The sequence below is a fragment of the Taudactylus pleione genome, unplaced genomic scaffold, assembly GCF_031769625.1.
Source record: "Taudactylus pleione unplaced genomic scaffold, aTauple2 ptg000329l, whole genome shotgun sequence".
Classification (NCBI taxonomy): domain Eukaryota; kingdom Metazoa; phylum Chordata; class Amphibia; order Anura; family Myobatrachidae; genus Taudactylus; species Taudactylus pleione.
In genome coordinates this window covers 5,903,586-5,925,421 of record NW_028284730.1, presented here as the reverse complement: position 1 = coordinate 5,925,421, position 21,836 = coordinate 5,903,586, and positions in this window count along the sequence as shown.

The following is a 21,836-nucleotide window of genomic DNA, read 5'->3' as shown; positions in this document are numbered from 1 at the left end:
TGACACAAATTTGTTTTATTCTCATCATCAACAACTTTTGTGCACTTTTTCCGACCTTTTCCTTCTTTGTTTTGTATAGATTGTGTTTCCTGATAGCGTAAACAAAACTTTCATACTCCTGATGTTGTCACATTCCCACCAACTTCTCTCGTAATTGCTGCATGCGAAAGACCATTTTCGCTTAACACCACAATTCTGGATCACGTCGCTGTGCTGCGGTCTTGAAAAATAAAGGATACCCAACGAAATACTGATAGGACAGTAACATCATAAGTACACAGGGATTTTCACCCTAAGTGTTGATTTCACTGCATAACTTCCCTTGTAATTCAAATATTTGACCTCTGTTTATTGTGTTGAATTCAGCATTCCATTTACTTTCATTTGATATATGAATCATTGCACTGTGTGAAGTGAAACAGTTTTTATAAGCATTCAAAGCATGACCCTTCCGGAAGGGAGCAGCCAGATTGGAATAAAAGGGGGGCATGGCCGGCATAGGGGGGCACGGGCAGACATCTTACCTGGCATTTATGGGTGGGATGGGGACGTGGTCACGCATTCACATCATTTTGGCCCCACCCCCGCTACAAAATGCAGAGATTACTGACATTGTGAAGCAGGGGACGGGGCCAAATGAAGCGATTCAGTGGTTTCTCTTGTAACCGTGGAGAGGGGGCGGAGGGGATGGCCTCTTGCCTGCCTTTCCACGGGAGGCTCCTGGCCAAATCGGGGGGGTAGGCAAGTATGCATTATACTCACTACTACTGTATCACATTGGAGAGCATGAAGAGCACTACATACCTCAGTGGGGCTTACACCATTACTATCATGTCCAGCGATATTGCTCTTATGTGCCAAATGGATGGTATTTTATGTGGTGGATATTCTCTCTGCCCACAATGTGCCCAGTAGCAGTCCCCAACAACCTCTAGGGCACAGCCCCCGCCATTATTAGTACCTCAGGCTGGTTCCTGCCCCCCAGTATCCAATTTTTCCATCTTTAACCCTATACTTCTTTTGGTTACAATCTAACATGAGATGCGGGATGTATGCTGGGGGCAGGCATATGGCGCTACATGGCGTTTTTAGGCTGGATGAGCAAGAACACATCTGTACTTTACTGTCACATTAGGGTAACATTTAATGTATAAATGTTGATCAGTCAACCCCAGTGCTGTGAGCATCCCAGAACTAAGGGCCTGTTTCATAGATGTACACAAACCTGAGTGTTTACATACATGTCCAATGGTGTGAGATCTGCACAAATGCAGATCCCGTTCTGCAGCTCTTTTGGGGGCGGGGAAGGAGCGGTAATGTTCCAGAAAACGGGCGTGACGGCCCCGTTTTTCAGGGCATGCTTAGGTCAGTGGTGTCCTTGGATGCAGCTTCACTGGCCCAGTGTGAAATACACGTACATCCTGAGCATTAGATAAGAGAAGCCACCAGTGGGCGTCTTATTACTTAAGACACCTTCTACGGATTTTGCATATTGTAGCACATGCGCTCCGTACAAGGACGCAGCACCTGTGCTATAGCGTGCAACACTGAATCAGGCCCTAAAAACATTCTAAGGCCCTAAATAAATTCCTGAAATGACATCTTCTGGTTGGTTCCTGAAGATTACGCGAACCCCTCACTAAAGACTTTGTCTACTACTCCCCAGTTTGTAATACCTATACCAGAATAGATCTGATCCTGCTCATTCTTGAATTAGCCCAGAAGTTATCTAAAGTTCATATACTGTATATCCTATTGTGTGGTCAGATCATGCCATATACTCTGTTTTAACAGATATGTCCACATTCTTATGAACTTCCAACTGGTGTATTTGTGAATCTTTATTACAAAGCTCAGGGTTTTAAATTCAATTAGAAAAACAGCCAAATAATACCCCTTTCACTTTGAAGCCTCGGCTCTGACCCGTGTTCAACCCGGGATACTGACAGGGCTTCAGATGACTTTGCCTTGTTCAGACTGCCCGTTTATTCCCGTGTCGTAATTGTTTACATAGGACGCTTGGAGATGACATCATCTCCAAGAGCTTTTGAGCCGGCCAATCAGCAGCCTTTTAGGCATGACCTTGGATCACACCATACACACCGCCGGCTACCCGGGTCGAACATGGGAATAATCCTGCTAGCAACCCGGGTAGCGGACCCGGGATGCACGACCAGAGTCGACCCTTTCACACAGAAGCCCTGATTCAGAGCCGGACGCTCTGAGAGAGCGCTCGCTCTGAATCAGGGCGTTTTTTTTTATGGAGCGGCCTCCAACCCACAGCTAATGCGAGCGGCCAGGATGATGGTCGCGATGGTCAAGACCATCGTGACCATCGGGCTTGCGATGAGACCCTTGTGGTAGGGTCTCGTGGCTGCAAGCCCCAGAGAGCTTTCGGCTCAAACAGAGCCGAAAGTTTTCCCACTGACATCACTTGTGATGTCAGTGGGGCCGCCCCCAGATGGTAGGCGTTCTCATGGGAACGCCTCCGTCTGGGCAGCCACCCCCCCAGCCCGCCCACCAAAGGGGACGTGCTGTCACTCAACATCGACAGCACGCCCCCTTTGGTGTGAGACCCGGAGCGACGGATTGCCCGTCACTATCCGGGTCTCGCGCATGCGCACGACGGAGCCGGCTCCGTCGTGCGCATGCGCTCTGGGCCACCATCGACGCGGTTGCGAGCGCTCAGCGCTTGTGACCGGGTCTGAATCAGGCCCAGAGACAGGACCCAGTCACGCCAGATTGCCCCGGCAATAACCCGGGTTCTCTGCTCGGTATGGAAGGGGTATAACTGAACTGACCAATTAGGTCCAAACATTAGAAACCCTGCAGAAATACCTCTTATGCCTAAAGATTGGTAACTTGAGTGTCGCAGCCCAAAAAGGAAACACATTAAGATGTTTCAACTAGGGATGTGCAGGCTCGGATAGATTCGAGTTTACACGTTGAGTTCGGATTTTTCCCTCCAAAAAAACGGAACTCAGAAAGAGGCTAAACGTCATCTTACATGGACGAACATCACCATTCCTGGACAAAAGTCCAGGAATGATGATGTTCGTCCATGTAAGATGACGTTTAGCCTCTTTCTGAGTTCCGTTTTTTTGGAGGGAAAAATCCGAACTCAACGTGCAAACTCGAACCTATCCGAGCCTGCACATCCCTAGTTTCAACTAAAGCTTTTTTTAATGCAAACATTGTTGGTGGCAAACATCCGACTACCACCATCAAATGGACCAGAAACATTGATGGTTAGTAACCATTGGATTACGATGTCCATCCCTACGCTGAACCTGCAGGCAGAGTCCGACTACCATTCCTCCATTGTGAAGTGCTCCCTCTCCAGTGTGATGTTACCTTTCAGCCACACACCCTCAGTGAACAGGAGGCACCTCCCATGGAAATCAGCTCTGTTTTCGGACAGGGGCACCATGGCGAGGGAGCTCAACAGGAAGACCAGGAAATACAGGGTACATTGTGCAAAGAGGACATTGCTCATCGCTATGTACGGCAGCCGATGAGGGGTGCGCATGGAGGTTACCAAAATATGCACAGGTGCCCCAGCCCCAGGGACATGCTGTTGATAATGCTGCGGTAGCTGCAATACAAATCTCTCATCCATGGTCCTCCTGCCCTTTCCAGCACATCCTACTGGCTGGGCTCCAGCCAGCTGCAGGGCAGCAGCAGGGGGGTTGTGGTGACCCTGGTCAGATGCAAGGGGCAGGAATGAGAAGCAGGGGCCTTTGGTAAGATGTAAGGGACTGTGGTGAAATATAGGATGCTGTGGTCAGATGCAGGGGGCAGGAGTGAGAAGCAGGAAGCTGTTGTGAGCTGCAGGAGACTGTGGTGACATGGCGTAGGTTGTTATGAGATGCAGGGGGCTATGGCGAAAGGAAATTGCTCGTGGGCGAAGCCGGGGCGGGTCGTTAGTACATAATAATATAAGATATAAGTCATATTATTAAGGTTTAACATATTAATAAGTAAAACTGTGGGGCAAGGTGAGGGAAGGGGAAGGTGAGGTGGAAAAGGAAAGATGGGAACTCGGGTTCTATCTACGGCATACTATACAGGCTGAACTGTGAGCTTGTGTTGTAGTTGGAAATACCACTGATGTCAGGGTAGTTAATAGAACATTAGGGATAACTTTCTTGTGGTACGCATGAAGTTAATTTAGGGATGATAGTAAATTTGTGGGGACTGAAAAGTAGTAGCTGTTATGTCTGTTCAATTCTTTATATTGAAACCAGTAGAACCAGATGGCTGTGAACTCCTAATGCAAAAGGCAGAAGAGTCTAAGGGCTAAATGTAATAGGGTGCGAGTTGTAAAAGAATGCAAGTTTAGCGCTAAACTCACATTAAACTTGCATGTTTCTCGCATTCCTGCATCTCACAATGGCCAAACTCGCATCCAGATGTTTTCCCATGGAAAACATACAACTTGGCCAATGTAATAGAGTGAGGGTGTTTAATTCACACAAAATAATAGACCTACTTCAGGCTAGCGAGTAGTCTGTGCAGGTGTGAGTTACAGAGAAGCATGTCTTTTTTTTCATATTTCGTTTGAACTAGAGGTACCAGTGGGCCCTTAATGCCCTGCATGCTGGTATTTGTGGTTCATCAAGTACCAGCATTCAGGGAGACTTGCTGGGACCCCTAGTTCCCCTGTAAATCACAATATTATTTTAACTATTTATTACAATATCAACTCGGTACCCACCACCTAGGGGTGCCAGGGATAGCCTCGGCCTGGGGTGCGCTGGAGAGAGGGACACCTTTATTGGGGGGGTACCCACCTCTCCAGGGATCCCTGCCTGCGCTGACTAGCGTGGGGTGTGAATGCTTTGGCTGAGGGTCCCCGTGAAGCTTTTTACACACAGATACCTTCATGGGTCTCACTGATCTGCACACCTTGTTTTGAAAGTTACAAGTTGCGAGTTTACCCGCAGTTTAACTCACATGCGCCAGTCAAACTCGCACCCTATTACATTTGCGAGTTGCTGGACAAACTCGCACCATCAAAATGTGCAAGAAAGCACAAGTTTGTACCCAAACAAAGACTCACACCCTATTACATCCTATATTCTGCATGGTCTTGTAAGATTCACCTCCGAGCATCCACCAGTAAGCACTGTCTCTGCCTCCTGACACCTTTATATAGTGTGCAACCATGGGCATTGTCGAAGCCGGATAATTGGCTGAGACAGGATCGGTTTAAAATTAAATCTGCACGACGCCATTTTGCATATGGCAATGAGACGCCATTTTGCGACTGGCCACCCAGCGCCATTTTAGCGAATCTCGCCCATTATAAGTACATACAGCGATGCTATTATTTAGTGTCGTACGATTCCCACGCAATAGAAAGAAGTTAAAAGTCCTCATCATATAAATACAGTCACTAAAACATATAAAATGATTAACCCTGCAAAACACGTACCATGGTGTACTCCACAAACACGTAGTCGCACAACGCTAACTAGCATCATTTCTCAATTCCCCAATACTTGCACACTGCACACTTACATAAAAAGGTTCCCTAACATTAAAGTGTAATATTCAAGGTTTATTCAGTATTATTAATGTTGTGAAATAAATGTAATTTGATATCTAAGGTTTAGTACATGGTAAGCAGACCGTGTTTAGTGTTGTACTGATCCACTGTGTCTTTGCAGATTTCCGGTATCATCGGTGAGAAGATCGCAACATGTGTCTGCAAACTATGGACCATAGAGAGTTAAACTTTAAAATGTACTCTGTAATGTAGCCAGCTTAGATTTATTATGCAGTGGGAAACAGGACACAAAGAGCTGTTGGAGGCTGGATTGTGTCCATACGAATTGACCTATGAACTGTACTGTAACAGAAGAACCAGGAAGAAGAACCAATGGAACCATGCCAAACTGTTCTATTGTATTTCCTATCTCTGCTAGAGTATATATGTGGGCTCTCTAAACCTGGATGCCAGTCTGCTTGCTTTGCTGTTGATGGAGGTTTCTATTTTGATGCCGGGATCTGGGTCCAGAGCACATGCGTATGTAACGATTGTACCTTGGGTCTGTATGATTTATTTGCGCTAATTGTATTTAGATCACAGCATGTAACCATCTGTTTTTATATTGAATAATAATTTTTTGTGCTTTGGAATCACACTCAAAGTCTGAAAGCATTTATTTCTTGTGCGACTCATAACGCTAAATAGCGACAATCTTAGAAGGTAAAGATAGGTAGGAATCGATAGTTGGGGGCTCGCAGTGTGAATCACGCTACCAGTCATACGATAACACTCGGTCAGCGATCTCTCAGCAAAAGGGTGGAGGTGCCATAGTAGGAGAACGCATTGTGCCTTAGAAAATCTGCTACCACTTTGTTGCTGAGAGTCCGCTACCCATTATTATGTGGCTCAAGGAGCGCTGGTTAGAATCCAGGGCCAAGGGAGGAAAAAGTTTGTTTTCCTTCATTGATAGATCTTTATGTTAAAAGGGGAAGTCGCACAATAGCGTAAGGGTAATAATACGTCTTGTGTAGTAGTCGCATTATTGTGTATGCGACTAGTCGCACAACAGTTTATGCGTATTTCCTGTATTGCTGCCACGTGTTTTAAACAAAGCCGTTGAGAGTGCACGGTGATATTGATAGATAGCATTGTTGTAAATATCTTGATCAGTGTTGCCATAGTCTGGGAAAACGTATATTTTTATGCGCAGGAAAAGGGTGTGTAACAGTGAATATTTGTTGGTAAGGGTAACATGTTCCCTAGTTAAGGGTATCGTAGGACCCTTAAGTGCTAGGCGCCTGGTGTCGGCCTAGTGGCTCGGTAGTAGATACCGCAGTCTATACACATAAGCAGGTGTAGTTGTTGTCTTTGTTGTAGTTTCGGCTCTCAGTGTGATTACAATATTCAGTGATCAGTTAGGGTTATTTGAGCATTGTAATTGAACCGCACAGTTGTGGCAAAATTGTGATTGTGAACTGAGTAGAGGGTGGACAAAATCACTGAAAAGGGTAGGTGTTATTGGAATGCCTACATGCTAGCAGTTGAAAGGTAGTCAAAAAGGGATTAGGTGCGTGGAAGCAGCCTGGTTATTCTTCCATAGGTGTGTGGGCGCATCCTGTTAATATCGTCCACAGGTAAGTGAAAGTATCTTGACTTTCTTTCACCAGTCTAAATCTCTATTGAAAAGCTTAGGGTTCTGCCAAGATGGGAGCCAAGCAAACGGTAGAGATGTTAGATGATGTGCTGCTGTTGGAAGCACCGCTTGGGTCGGCACGGCATATTATGCCTACTATGTACGGTGCTTATGCAATTAGGTACTGTGATGTATGGTTTAAAATGACAATGAAGAGTGTTAGACCTTTTCCCAAAATTGGCAGCTTTGTTAAGGATGTATTGAACAATGGGCCTGATTCAGAGCCGGACGCTCTGACCAGAGCGCTCGCTCTGAATCAGGGCCCTCCTCCATGAAAATGGAGCGTCCTCCTGGACACTCGTATAGCTGTGGGTGATCAGCTATAGCGAGCGTCCATGATGATGGTCGCGATGGTCAAGACCATCGCGACCATCGGGCTTGCAACGAGACCCTGCGGTAGGGTCTCGCTGCCGCAAGCCCAGGAGTGATTTTGGCTCTATCAGAGCCAAAGTCACTCCCACTGACATCATTACTGATGTCAGTGGGGCCGGACTCAGACGGTAATCGTTCCCATGGGAACGCCTCCGTCTGGCCGCCACGCCGCCGGCACGCCCACCAAAGGGGGCGTGCTGTCAGTCACCATCGACAGCACGCCCCCTTTGGTGCGAGACCCCGAGCGACATATTTCTTGTCGCTAGCCGGGTCTCGCGCATGCGCACGACGGAGCTCCCTCCGTCGTGCGCATACGCAGTATCACAACAATCGAACCGCTAGCGAGCGAAATTTGCTCGCGAGCGGGTCTGAATGACCCCCAATGTCCGAGATAGCATCTGTAGGGTGCATTCTCGAATGAAAAAGGTAAAATATAACGAGTGTTTAAAGTTGTGGCAGCGTGAGGGGGATGCGTGGCTTAACCACTTAACTGACGAATTCTTTTTCCAAAAACCCCTCCAAAATTGTCGGTTTATTTTATGATTGAATTAGGTCAAGAACATAAATTTAAACTTATCCATCACTATTTTATTTGAATTTTTTTTTTTTTTTAAACACAGTATACCATAAAAATAGCAATTTTTATGTTATACTGTAGTGATGGCCATTGACATCTGTACCATCGATGGTTCAACCATCGTTAGAAGCCATGAGTTGTTTAGCGATTGGTCGAGGAGGTCTGTGTAGACCACAACTGCCGATGTTTCCTAAACATCGATTGAGGGTTGCCATCGATGGTACAACATTGATGACCACCAGCAATGGCAAACTACTTGTTTTCAGCCAGACCATCGATGGTTTGCAAACCATCGATGGTCAGTTGCCATCCCTAATCAGAGGCTCTGTGATATATATACAGTTAGGTCCATAAATTTTGGGACATTGACAGAATTTTTAGATTTTGGCCTCTATTCACCACCACAATGGTTTTGAAATGAAACAAACAAGATGTGCTTTAACTGCAGACTTTCAGATTTCATTTGAGGGTAATTACATCCAAATCGGGTGAACGTGTGGCTACCACTTTTTAAGGGGCCAAAAGTAATGGGACAAACTAAACAATCCTAAATCTAACTTTCACTTTTTAATACTTTGTTGCAAATCCTTTGCAGGCAATTACAGCCTGAAGTCTGGACCTGACTGTATATATATATATATATATATAGAGCAAACATATATATATACATACAGTATATATGTACATATATATATCTGCTGTTGCTTACACACACGTGTGTGTGTGTATATATATATATTTACACACACATTATATATATATATATATATATATATATATAGAGGTGATGGTTCCTGGATGGCGCTCCGTATATTACCCTGAATTATTTCTTGCGGTGTAAGTGTCTTTAAGTTGAAAAGTTAAAGGTTCCAACACTAAAATCCTTCTAATAACGGAGGCAGCTGTCCTTTCCGTGTATCTGAATGGCCGTCAGACGGAATGTGATCTAGAATGTGGGGTGGAAAAGGCATGCGCCAAATAGTGTATTAAATTTAAACAAGATAGTGTATTGTGCTCAAATGAAATTGTGCGTACCAGAAATAAATTCTTTAATGCTTATCTGAGTGGTCTTGTCAGCCGGATGAAAGAGGCTCATAGTAGAGCCAAATAGGAGAAAGCAGATATAGTGTAGTAAGCCTAGTACACAAGGCGTGGCTAATAATTATTGTGCGTACCAGTTATAGTCTTGCATAAAGATATAAAGGTGGGTTCTTTACTCGTCTGTCCTCCTGTGTTCCTCTCACCCCAAGGTTTTCCACGTTTTTTGATGGTGGTCTTTTAAATCAAAGAAAGACCCATCATCAGTGGTATATTTAAAACAGGGGGCTTTATTAGAGGGGAATATACAAGGGATACATATAGACAAAGTTAGTAGGAGATAGAAAAATGCTTATCTGCAAGGGTAGTAGCCGAGGTCCATATAGGTAAGGCTGGCAGTGCCCAACGTGTTTCGTCCTTTGGACTTCCTCAAAACGCGTTGCCCGATCACTGCTGGCCACAGTGATCGGGGGCACAGCAGCAGCTGGGGCTACATGAGCCCTGGCTGTTTCCTCCATTGAAGTGGTGCCGGGAGGGGGGTGCCGACGGTTCCCGATCACTGTGGCCAGCATAGATCGGGAAACACAGGAGGGGGAGCCGCGGGTGTAGAGGGACCAGAAGGTCCCTCTGATATAGGCGGTAGTGGGAAGATTAACTTCTCATAGCCGCCTAGTGGCCATTTCTGAATGGTCGTATCAGATACGACTATGTCAGGGAAAGCCCAGTCTGGTATGGTCGTATCTGATACGACCGTGCCAGGCAAGTGGTTAAAGGTGTGCACGCGACGCAAACTAGCATCGCGAGCACGTTACAGGAGAGTGCACACGCAGCGCTAAAGTGAAGTGCGTGCGCGCTATTTCACGGCCGTGAAATAGCGCGCACGTGCAGCAAGGTAGCGTTGTGGAAGGTATTGCCAGTGGTTCACGCGCACCACCACCGCCCTATGCGGATGGAGGTGGAGGTACAGTCGATGTAAAAACCCATAAAAATGTAACAAGTAACTTTTACCCTCTCTTGAGTAATCACAAAGAAAATGTTTATGATGCGGATGATGAACCTGTCGTTATGTCTGCCATTTCCCATGCTGTACACATGTTAGATGCTCCATCACAACAAGCACAAGTGGTGGACCCATCTTCATCAGTGATGGTACAGGAAGTGTTAACATCCACTGTACCCGTAGAGGAAGTTGTTAACCACATACGTAGCAGTAATAGACTAAATCCCCAACCAGGTAACAAGGTCAAAAGTAGCAGTACAGCCGGTCTGCATCCCATCCGGACAATAACGGTTCCGAATGGGAATGCGGATGCGAACGGTGTAGTGCCCACTAGGGAGGTAGCAATGCATTGTCCTTGGACAAGAGCGGAGCTAAATTCCATAATGAATGATTTCCCTGATCCTAAAAAAGAATTAGCCAAATGCCAAAGATGTTTGAAAAATTTGGGTAGTGCTCACGAGCCAACCAATAAAGATTGGCAAGTGGTGTTAATGGCCTGTCTTCCACACAATACCGACGTGAAAAAGTTTATCACGGATTGCGTATTGGATGGAGATGGTCCCTTAACAGACAAGAGTAACCAAGGTAACATTACCCGCATAATAACTCAATTGGGTGTATATTTTCCAGTAGTAGTTAACTGGAGTAAAATTTTCGCCATAAAACAAAAAGAGAGTGAATCTGCAGAGGTTTATTTTACCTGAGCTCTGCAGGCTATCACCCAGTACACTGGGATAGAGGATATTAAAGATAGCACTCATCACAGGAGAATGATCATCATGGTACTTATGGATGGTCTAAAAGACAATCTAAAGACCCGAGTTCAGACCTCACTACCTGGCTGGAAAGGAGTTACTGTAGACACACTCATAGAATCCGCTACTGAACATGATAAAAACATCCTCAAAAAGAGAAAGACCCAGAGTGAGAAGCTAATGGCTGTTAGTATTCAAGCTCTAGAAGGAATGACTGTAACAACACACCAGACACACCTGCACCTGCACAGCTACACGTCCTCACCAATCCTGCACCACCGCAAACAACCCTACCCCACTTATCACACACAGCCACAAAACCCATACTATCCACAGCCACCACGTTACCCTCAATATCCTTATCCACACCCACGATCTTTCCCACTAGCTCAACCCACACAGCAACCCTTTTACCCACCCCACACACGAAGGTGCTTTAACTGCAACCAAGTGGGACATGTAAGAAGGAAATGTAAGGTGAAGAAGGTAGGACCCCCTAACCAGGGAGTACCTGGATATCCCCATACGGGATATACACAGAGTACAGGAAATTTCCAACAGTCACCTGCTCCAATTGTGGCCTTAAATGCTGTATTGGAGAGTGAAAGTCAACGCTAGGGGTCAGGTCATACCTTTAGTCTACAGATAGTCAGGTTAACGGGAAGTACTAGGGAAGAACCGGTGATGATGGTTGATGTAGCTGGTACTAAACATCCTTTTTTTGTAGACACAGGGGCGACCAGATCAGTGATAAAATCTCCCGATAATTTACAGGTGACCAGCGAGACAGTACCAGCAATGGATGTAAAGGGTAAAGTGCAACATTATCCTGTAACCAAATCCACAGAAGTTACTATCAGCCCATTGCATACCAGGCATTCTTTTCTCCTGGCAGCAGTGGCTCCTACTAACCTACTGGGAAGGGATTTGTTATGTAAGATGGGATGTGTCATATATTGTACCCCTGATGGTATATTTCTAGATATCCCAGAGAGAGTTGTGCACGAGGTGAGGGATATGTTGGACACTCCCCAAAGGATAATTCACTTTGGACCAAGGATGGACAGGACACTGGATTAATGGCAAATGTAGCTCCCGTAATGGTAAGTCTAAAAAGCTGTAGGCAAGCTCCAAAAATTCCCCAGTACCCATTAAAACAGGAGGTAGAGTTAGGGGTTTATCCCATAATTGAGCGATTATTACAGTAGTCCGTACAGCAAGTGTAACCAACAGTCCCATCTTTCCTGTGAAGAAGAGTGGTGGGAGGGATTATAGGCTGGTACAAGACCTTAAAGGGGTTAATAAGGTAGTAGAGAGCCAATTTACCGTAGTGCCAAATCCAGCTGTCATTCTTATGCAGATCCCACCAAATGCAACCCATTTCACTGTCATTGACCTCTGTTCTGCTTTCTTCTCTGTACCTCTTTATTCTGACTGTCAGTACCTATTCGCTTTTACATACAGGGGTGTACAATACACATGGACACGATTGCCCCAGGGTTTCATAGACAGCCCCAGTATCTTCTCCCAGGCCTTACACGACTGTTTACAATCTTTTCAACCTGCCATTGGATCTGTTCTAATACAATATGTGGATGATTTATAGTTATGTTCTGATTCGTTTATGTCATGTTTAAATGATACTAAACTTTTATTTCTTCATCTCTCGCAAACAGGACACAAGGTTGCTAAGGACAAACTACAGCCATGCCAGTCCAGGGTTACATACTTGGGACACTGCCTAACCCAGGGGTTACGACATCTGACAAATGACAGAATCCAAGCCATACCATGACACTGCCACAGAATCAACAGCAAATTCGTACCTTCTTGGGAATGTGTGTATACTGCAGAATGTGGATCCCAGGTTTTTCTATTTTGGCCTTGCCATTACAGGACTTAGGGCCTGATTCAGAGGCGCTCGTAAAAAGTGAGCGCTCTCTCTGAATCAGGGCGGGCGCTGGTTTTTTTTTAGTTGCGGCCTCCTGGCCACTCGCATAGCTGTGGGTGACCACCCCCCCTCCACGCCTACAAAACGGGGTGAGCTGTCGATCAACATCGACAACCGCCCCTTTTGTAGTGAGCCACGGAGTGAGTGCTTTTTGCGCTTGCTCCGGGGTTCGCACACGCGCAGTTCGTGTGCACTGGGCCACCATCGACCCGCTTGCGAGCGGGTCTGAATCAGGCCTTTAGTCTCTTCCTCAAAGCCCGATCGTGTCATACACACAGAAGAATCAGAGCAGGATTTCCTTAATCTTAAGGATAGTCTGACAAGAGCACTCGCATTGGGAATACTTGATTATGAAAAACCTTTTGATTTTTATTGTACGGAGGCTGATGGTTGTGCAGCAGGTGTCCTCACACAAAAACATGGTGAAAATGTAGATTTGACATTTTACACGGATGGAAGTTGTCATAGACATCATGACACTGGAGAGTTATGTACAGGTTGTGCTGTGGTAAATGACGAGGACGTTATAGAAGCCGAACCTTTAGGCCCACCACACTCGGCCCAAGTGGCGGAACTGGTGGGACTAAAGAGAACGTGTGAATTAGTGGAAGGAAAATCTGCTAATATCTACACTGACTCTAGGTACGCCTTCGGGGTAGTACACGATGTCGGCGCCCTATGGCGTCTGAGAAAGTTTATGACAGTAGCAGGCACACCAATTGCACATTCCAGACATATAAAAGGACTATTGACAGCAAGCCAATTGCCTAAGGCAGTGGCGGTAATTAAGTGTAAATCCCATACATGTGAGGATAATCCGGTGTCACTGGGCAACAACAGGGCAGACGAAGCTGCAAAATGGGCAGCAGGGTTAAAAATTAATGTACCAACTGAACAAATTATAACTTTTCAAACGATTGACATGCTGAAATTAATTGAGATGCAAAATTTGTGTTCCATTCAGGAAAAGGCAGTCTGGAAGTCCAAGGGATGTGGGCAAGAGTCCTCTGGACTCTGTAGAGATGGACAAGGTAAGCCAGTGGCTCCCAAGGCGTACTACCCAAGCCTGGCTGAGGCAGCGCACGGTCTGACTCACTTGAGAAAGCAAGGTATGTGCAAATTGGTGAGCATACTGGAATGCACCAGGTTTTTCCTCTCAAGCGGAAAAGAGAGCAATGTCCTGTCTGACCTGCTTGAGGAAAAACATTGGGAAAACGATCCCTACCGAGCCATCCCACATTCCTCCGACTGACGGACCTTTTCAGGTAATACAAATTGATTTCATCCAATTACCACCCTGCAGGAATCTCAAGTATGTATTAGTGTGCACTGATGTGTTTTCTAATTGGGTTGAGGCATACCCAGCTGCCACTAATACTGCTGCGTTTACTGCCAAGAAAATTGTTCAGGAGTTTGTATGCAGATACGGTATCCCTAGAATTATAGAGAGTGATAGGGGTACTCATTTCACAGGTGATGTTTTCCAAAATATGTGTAAGCTGATGGGTATTAATAGTCGACTTCATTCCCCCTACCGACCGCAAGCCAGTGCCAAGGTGGAGAGGATGAACGGGACTATTAAAAACAAATTAAGTAAATCATGTCGGAAACTGGACTGGGTTGGCCAGAAGCACTACCACTTGTCCTTCATAGTATCAGGACAACTCCTAGACCCCCTCTCAATCTGTCCCCCTTTGAAATACTGTTTGGTAGACAACCTCATTTGATTATAAGCCCACAGGAGGACTTGAAAAGTAACAACGAGGTAACTGTAAGGTATCTTATAACAATGAGAAAACAGTTAAAACAGCCACAGCAGAAACTAAAATTGTTGTCACATGATATGCCTGAAACAAACTGTCATGATGTTGAACCTGTAGAATTTGTTATGATCAGAAATTTCTTGCGTTCAGGTTGTTTGACTGATCGGTGGGAAGGTCCGTATCAGGTGTTGCTGACAAGTGCAACTTCATTGAAGGTGGCGGAGAGAGATACCTGGGTCCATTCCACTCACTGTAAGAAGGTCAACCAGACGGTGGAGAAACAAGGCGGAATCGAGGCTGATAACGTAGACCTGTCAATTGCGAGTCTGTTCCGGGAAGGTTAAAGGTTACAGTGAGATACCTGAGCTAAAGAAATTTGTAGATCTTTGTTTTCAGCAATGGATTGGTCTGCTGTGGTTATCTTTGTGTTTTCTCCCAGAGTCCTCATTATTTTGGGTTGTTTCGGGACCTCTGGTTTCTGTGATGGAGGACAGAGGACGGAGAGGGGAGCTGATGGTGATATCAATGGAGTGGAGTCGGGAGAAGGAGCAATACAGTCACAAGGGCAGTATCTGACCAAACCCAGTACAGTAATTGTTAAGAGATCTGCTATTCTGGATACTCGGAGACAGTGTGAAGGTCTATCGTCTGAGAATTATTGTATGTGTGAGTTCTGTGGGTCCGTAGTCAACGAGAGATGCATCCAACGGTGCCAACTTAAGTATAACCAGTATTGGGGTGGGTTTCCTTTAGAGGATTATCATACCATGGTGGGCAAAATTTTGAACCAAACCGACTGTTGGTGTGCTCTCACGTGCCCCAAGGACAGCATAATGTAGGATTAATGCCATTCCCATTAAATGTCTCTGAAATTTTAGAATTATAAAAAGGGAAGACTTTGGATGGAAAATTTCTTAACACCAAACCACCCCATTTTAAACTCCACCAGTACCAGGTAGATAAAACACTTTTATGTTTAAACATCACCAACTCCAATGAACCAGGAAGTTGGGAGGCGACTGGGAATAACCAGACGATGACCTTCTCACTAAGAGCTGATCGTGAGCCTATGAATTATGAACTGTTATGCACAATTAGGTCAGGTGGAAGACACTTCCGGTATAAATATACACTAAGCAACACCAAAGAAATGGTTGGCAGAATACCAGAAGGGTACTGAGCTAGGGTTATACAATCAGAAACATATATTAGCCAGATGGGAGAACCTGAGATAGGATCATTTGTGAGGGAAATGTGTTGGATGATCATGATGCATTCTATTCCTTATGTTCTCCCCGATGATGTATATTTGATATGTGGAAGGAAAGCGTATAAGTGGCTCTCTCCGAGTTCCGAAGGTTTGTGTTACTTGGGAAGAGTAGTTCCAGAAGTTATGACCCTTACACATGATGAAATGCTTGGTATTCATAAAAACACGCCATCATCATATCTTCACACACAGTATGAACACAGAGACAAAAGAAATATGATACCTGGTGATGTGCATAAAGCCACACAGTTAATTAGTGAGACAGCTGGCTTTCAAGTTTTAGTAGCAGGATCGCTCGGGGTACACTAAATTTTAGATATATCCAAGATCTTGCTAAATTAATAGATAATATCACCGAAAAATGTATAATGACACTTTCAGGTATACAGGTAGGGAGTTGCAAGTTTACAAGATAGAACTTGTGCAACATAGACTAGTGTTAAATTATTTAACAGCTGTCACTGGAGGGTATTACGTAACTTTGGCCACTCAATTTGGTGTAAAATGTTACACTTACATTACAAATGATAACAGCTATCCTAAGTAGGTGATAGACCGGAAGATGGATGAAATTCTGCAGTTAAAATGGGAATTTCGAAAGAACCATAATGCTTCAGTGGCTGAAGTAGAGGAGAAGGTAGAGGAATAGGTTTCTTGGTTAAACCCAGTGAAATGGTTCTCAGGTCTAGGAGAGTGGGTCCAGGAAATGATTGCGAGCATAGGTAAACTCCTGATCCTCATACTGGTTGTCATCATAGTAATTGGCTTATGTGTCATGTGTGTTCCTAATGTGTTGAAATGTGGAAAATGTAAAGATAAGGTAAGCCGGAAGAATTAAATTATGATGGTGGTCAGTAGTAACAATATGAATACTGAGGTAAATATAGGACTGCATTACAACCCTGAACTAGAAGGTACCATCATATGATGTATAAGATTTAGACATGCATGAAATGTGTTATTAAATGTTATTTTAAAACATCTTAAATAATGTAAGTCCCTATTCCCCCTCAAGACTTCCTTTATAGGATTGGTACATCCCCACATCTTTCCCATGATCTCCCAAGATCCGCGGTGTGCGTATAAGGGTAGTTTTATGTCCCTCCCAGAGACACATTATTGATGGTTTAAGAACCACCTTGTGCCATCCCATAAATTAACATGAAATAATATGTCATAATGTAAACCTACATTAAATTTAAAATCAGAGTATGATAGCATGTTGTTTGCTATCAACGGGTGGACTGTCGAAGCCGGATAATTGGCTGAGACAGGATCGGTTCAAAATTAAATCTGCACGACGCCATTTTGCGAATGGCAATGAAACGCCATTTTGCGACTTGCCGCCCAGCGCCATTTTAGCGAATCTCGCCCATTATAAGTACATACAGCGATGCTTTTATTTAGCGTCATGCGATTCCCATGCACTAGAAAGAAGTTAAAAGTCCTCTTCATATAAACTAAACATAAACATATAAAATGATTAACCCAGCAAAACAAGTACCATGGTGTACTCCACAAACACATAGTCGCACAACATTAACTAGCATCATTTCTCAATTCCCCAATACATACACACTGCACACTTACATAAAAAGGTTCCCTAACATTAAAGTGTAATAGTCAAGGTTTATTCAGTATTATTAATGATGTGAAATAAATGTAATTTGATATCTAAGGTTTAGTACATGCTAAGCAGACCGTGTTTGGTGTAGTACTGATCCACTGTGTCTTTGCAGATTTCTTTTATCGTCGGTGAGAAGATCGCAACATGTGTCTGCAAACTATGGACAATAGAGTGTTAAACATTAAAATGTACTCTGTAATGTAGCCAGCTTAGATTTATGCAGCGGGAAACAGGACACAAAGAGCTGTTGGAGGCTGAATTGTGTCCATACGAATTGACCTATGAACTGTACTGTAACAGAAGAACCAGGAAGAAGAACCAATGGAACCATGCCAAACTGTTCTATTGTATTTCCTATCTCTGCTAGAGTATATATGTGGGCTTTCTAAACCTGGATGCCAGTCTGCTTGCTTTGCTGCTGACAGAGGTTTCTATTTAGATGCCGGGATCTGGGTCCAGAGCGCGCGCGTATGTAACGATTGTACCTTGGGTCTGTATGATTTATTTGCGCTAATTATATTTAGATCACAATGTGTAACCATCTGTTTTTATATTGAATAATAACTTTTTGTGCTTTGGAACCACACTCAAAGTCTGAAAGCATTTATTTCTTGTGCGACTCATAACGCTAAATAGCAACAATCTTTGAAGGTATAGACAGGTAGGATAGCATACTGACCCTGCCGATGGGTGGGATGGGCATGCTGACCCTGCCGATGGGTGGATGGGCATGCTGACACTGCGAATGTGTGGGATGGGCATGCTGACCCTGCCGATGGGTGGGGGTGATTCAATCTCCCTTATGGATTTGCCACTTTGACCAGTTCATAGATAACCAACATTTTGCCCTTACACCATGGGGAAATATGATCACCTAGCTAAGTCTTCCAAATCAAACTTTCACTATTGAATAATGTTTTTGTAAAGTGTACAAGTAATATTAGTTACTATAGAAAAATTACAATGACTGTTTGCTACTAAGCACATCATTTAGTATTATAGACATTAAACCAATACGTACAGAAATAGCTAAGCAAAAATTTACTGTTTCAATAAATCTCTCACATTACTTCCTTTTGCCTGTGTCCATATCCATACAGTAGACCAAGTTATTTTCTTTATAGAAGGTTTATGAATTGTCTGTCATAGTAAAAGAACTAGTCAAAAAGTCATGTGGCTCCTTTACAGTGATTACTTCACAAATTTTGTCTGGTCGAAGTCTTCAACACAAAGAAAATATGTCCCTGATGCAGGGTTGAAGATAGGGGATATAGTTGACATCTCGGCGGTCGGGATGCCGACGCCAGAATCCCGACAGCAGTCGGAATCTCGGCTCCAGAATCCCGACCGCCAGCATCCCTACGGTAAGTATTAAGGTTAGTTGGAGGTTTAGGGGATAGGCACTAGGGTTAGGGATAGACTGCGAGGGGGAATAGGGTTAGGGGTTATGGTTAGCCACTAGGGTTAGGCTGTGGAGGGTTAGGCTGCAGGGGGAGGGTTAGGCTGCAGGGGGAGGGTTAGGCTGCAGGGGGAGGGTTAGGTTTAGGCTGCAGGGGGAGGGTTAGGTTTAGGCTGCAGGGGGGAGGGTTAGGCTGCTGGAAATGAGGGTTAGGGTTTTAGGGTAAGGCAACCTAACTTTGGGCATCGGGATTCTGACTGTCGGTATGCCGCTGTTGGTATTCTGACCGCTGGGATCCCGTACCTAACCCGAATGTAGGTCTGCTTGGGCAGCACATTGAATAGGTGGTAGCACACGGTCAATACTGACAAGGGCACATTAATTTTCACTTACTGTTATCAGCAGTTGACTCAAGGCCAAATCAGTTAGGAACAGAGACCTTCCCTGTATGCAGCCTTTATTAGGCCCTCATTCCTATCAATGCCTGCACTGGCAAAGTTGGATTTTATTTCTGCTAGTGCTTCAAGAGTCTTGTCTAGTTTGCTTGTTTATAAACATAATAAGATGAATAATGATGCACCATATGTTAAGTACCCTTAAATGTGTGGTCTCGTAAATTCTGTTAAAATCTGTATATCATCACAGATCCTTATTTCGTTCACAGAACGCCTCAGCAATGCACTCACTAGCTTGCTTGTGCTCTTTCTAATATAAAACAGGCCATGTCTAATTATCCGCAGCAGATTAGCCAGGACGTCCAAGCCAGTAATTGATACCTCTCTGTGTCAGGGAGGAGAACTGGGGATGAATTTCATTGAAGACAATAGATGGCGTATTTGCCAGCTTTCCTGTATGTTAGTGGGCCGAGGAGATTTGACTGCTACAACTTCTAATAAGGAACACAAAAGTAATTTGTGCTTTATACATCAGCAGCGTTTGGTAAGGACTAGTAGGGAGAAAAGTGTTGGAGAGACGGCTGAAAGTGTGAATAAGCTCTTATGAGTCATATTCTGGATTTACAGAAGAATTCCAAGTGAGAGCATCAGTACTCAAAGATTATTTCAAAAACAAAGGAAATTACTAGGATAATGATGTTTTTGATGGGACGGTAATAGGTGTGTTTGTGCGAGCATTCAGCAGGCAGCTGACTTTGCACCCTTCACATCAGTGGCAAACGCAGGATTTCTTCAGGGGGGTTTCCAAATGCTTGATTTTAGAGTGAGTGTGGCAAGTCCATGAAGAGGGTAGAATTAGCACTTATCCAGCTTTGCATCATACAAAGTGTATTGTGTGTCATAATCCCAGCATATACAGGACCAGCGATCACACTAAGCCATTAGATGCGGCAGTAGGGCCATTCTGCCTGAGCTGAATGTTTTTATTTCAGATGTGGGCAGCACAGATGGTGTAATGGTTAGCGTTACTGCCTCACAGCACTGAGGTCATGGGTTCGATTCCCACCTTGGCCCTACCTGTGCGGAGTTTGTATATTCTCCCTGTGCTTGCGTGGGTTTCCTCCGGGTGCTCCGGTTTCCTCCCACACTCCAAAAAATATACTGGTAGGTTAATTGGCTCCCAACACAAATTAACCCTAATGTGTGTGTGCTCATGTGATAGGGAATATAGAGTGTAAGCTCCACTGGGGCAGGGACTGATGTGACTGGCCAGATATTCTCTGTAAAGCGCTGCGGAATATGTGTGCGCTATATAAATAACTGGTAATAAAATAAAATAATAAAATAATAATGTGGGCACCATTCCAGAGCATAGGAGCAAGTCTGTGGGAGCAGCAGAAGAACGTAGCACTGCCTTGGACATATATGTACATATTGGTCTCATATGCACTGGATAGTGTATTATTATGCCTATAGACGGTCTATAGCGTTGCACCCCTAACAGTGCATGTTTTCCAGATCTCCTAGTTGGTGCAAAGGTGTATTTATTAAGGCTGACACATGTTAAAAGATCCACAGGTGATGCTAATTATTTCATTTGTGATACTGAGAAGAACATGCAGCACTAATAAAATTATATTATTTTACTATTTCTATTGTAGTCATGGTGTGGGTTGGGGAGGGGGGTTTCCAAGCAACCGGAAACCCCCCTGCGTTTGCCTATGCACATTGTCTGATTTCTGAGGTTATAATAAATAATACACATGGTAGTGTTACACCCAGGAGCTTGGGCTTGTGTAGGGCTGTGGACATGAAATCCCTGTGCCACCTTTTCATGGGCGCACGAGAGGGGGGTGGGTACTGATTACCTGAGCCCAGGGTTGTGTGGGAGGGTTGTCTGGGTCTGGGCCAGCCATGGAGGAGGAGAAATGACCCCTCCACAGCGTGAACGATTGGCCACAATCCCATGTTTGGACACTCCCCCTCTAGCACCCTGGCCAGCACCTTTGCCCGTAGACGCTGCTGTCTCTATTCCAGTTCTGGATACATTTTATTACAGCTTTATAGTGGGTCAATGGCTATTACTTATACATTTTCTATCAGTATTGTTTATTTTCAAAAGTTGGCCACTATGGCATGTGTCTTGGGCAGCAGGATTTAAGGTGCGTACACACTGGGCGGTATTACTGAGCGATTGCACGATTACAACATCGTAATCGTACAATCGCTCAGTAATCGTGCACTAAAATGTCGGAAACGCCCAGTGATGCGCGCGCCCGCTGGTCGTTTCCGACATTGTCCATCGCCTGAACATGCAGCCCAATCTGCCGATAACGACAGATTGGCCATGTTCAGGAATGATGGAGTGTGCCTGCACTGAACGACTGAACGTTCAGTGTAGACACTGCAGGGGATCAGGAAGGACGGTACGATTACAATGTCGTAATCGTACTGTCTTTCCTATTCACACAGTGTGTACGCACCATTAGAAGCGCTCCATAA